The sequence below is a fragment of the Calidris pugnax genome, unplaced genomic scaffold (genome assembly GCF_001431845.1).
Source record: "Calidris pugnax isolate Ruff unplaced genomic scaffold, ASM143184v1 scaffold56, whole genome shotgun sequence".
In the NCBI taxonomy this organism is placed as follows: domain Eukaryota; kingdom Metazoa; phylum Chordata; class Aves; order Charadriiformes; family Scolopacidae; genus Calidris; species Calidris pugnax.
In genome coordinates this window covers 10,560,319-10,561,634 of record NW_015090839.1, presented here as the reverse complement: position 1 = coordinate 10,561,634, position 1,316 = coordinate 10,560,319, and the positions used below count along the sequence as shown (strand labels likewise).

Below are 1,316 nucleotides of genomic sequence, written 5' to 3'. Positions count from 1 at the left end.
GAAAAAAAAAAATAAAAAATGGCATTATTTTTTTTTTTAAAACCCGTTTTTAAAAAAAAAAAAAAAAAAGGTAAAAAATAAGGGTGGTTGATCATTGGCTTTTATCTCTTTCTTACTTTTTTTTTTTTTTTTTTTACAAATTTTAAAAAAGGGTGGTTGTAAAAAAAAAAAAAAAGTAAGACAGAGATAAAAGCCAATAATCACCCCCCCTTATTTTTTACCTTTTTTTTTTTTTTTTTTTTTGTCAGCAGCAACCTGTTATGAAATTGGATAAATAAATACAATTGTGGTAAGGTCATTCGAGGTTAATCCAATGCACAGAGTTCATGCCATTCCCAATTGCAATTGTTTATTACCGGTCCATTGTAATTGTTCGCGTTATTTACTCTCTCTTTCTCACACTCGCTCACCCTCTCTCTCACACACACAAACACATATATAAATCGCACATCTAACCTGGATTTCCCCGGGATAAATTATCTTAGCTGGGGTTGAGCTCCACGCATTATTTCTAGGGAACGATTTTTTCCTACAGCACAAACATAAACTTTAGGTAGCTTAGCGCGGCGCTATACGTTGCCTTTGCCTACAGCTTCGGTTTGAATGTATCAGAACGCTCTCCATCCGCTATATTTCCCCTTCTCCCTCCCGAGGAAGAGAGCTGCGAGATCTATTTCGCTTTGTTTCTTTTTTTTTTTTTTTTTTTTGCCACGCTGACAGTAAGAAACGAGGTGATGTGGACGATGAACACCCGATTCCTCGGTCCCGGGAAATGGTAGCCGTAAGCCCGAGTCTCTGCCACCCAGGGACGGTACCGGAGGTTGGCTCTGCCCCGCAGCCCCGGGCCCGCTCCCCCCCAGCCCTCTGCCCTGCCCCAGCAAGGCTGAACCCCGCGGAACCGAAGCCCCGGTGGCCAGACACCGGGCCGGAAATCGCAATATGTATTTCATGGGTTATTAATATTATTTTTTTATTATATTTTTTTTTCTACACCTGACACGCGGCCTGCGCTTTTCTGGCTGAAACCACCCGACAGCGCAAAGGAGGAGAGAGAGAGGACCCCGGCCGCCCCCCACGCTGCTCCGGCGGCCCCGCGGGGAGCTCGGCGGGGCCGGGGAGGGAGCGGCGGGCAGGAGAGCGACAAGCCCGGCTCCGCCGCCGACCTGGCGCCGCGCTCGGCCGCCGGAGACGCAGAGAGAGAGCGGAGAGGAGAGGAGAAGGGTTGGCTCGTTTCCGTGCCTTCCCGACTCACGTTCCGGAGCGTGGCGGACACGGACCGGGCGGGCCGGAGCGGCCCATCTTCCACAGCGGGCTGC

At 48.9% G+C, this 1,316-nt stretch overlaps 1 long non-coding RNA gene across 1 annotated transcript in view; it reads right to left on the bottom strand.

Annotated features, from left to right (window-relative positions):
- The window catches only part of LOC106888062, a 9,650-nt gene extending 8,981 nt beyond the window's left edge, over positions 1–669 (bottom strand). The window contains exon 1 of the long non-coding RNA XR_001412029.1: positions 457–669. This is a non-coding gene — a long non-coding RNA (uncharacterized LOC106888062). The remainder of the gene's footprint in view (positions 1–456) is intronic.
- Between the last annotated feature and the right edge of the window lie 647 nt (positions 670–1,316).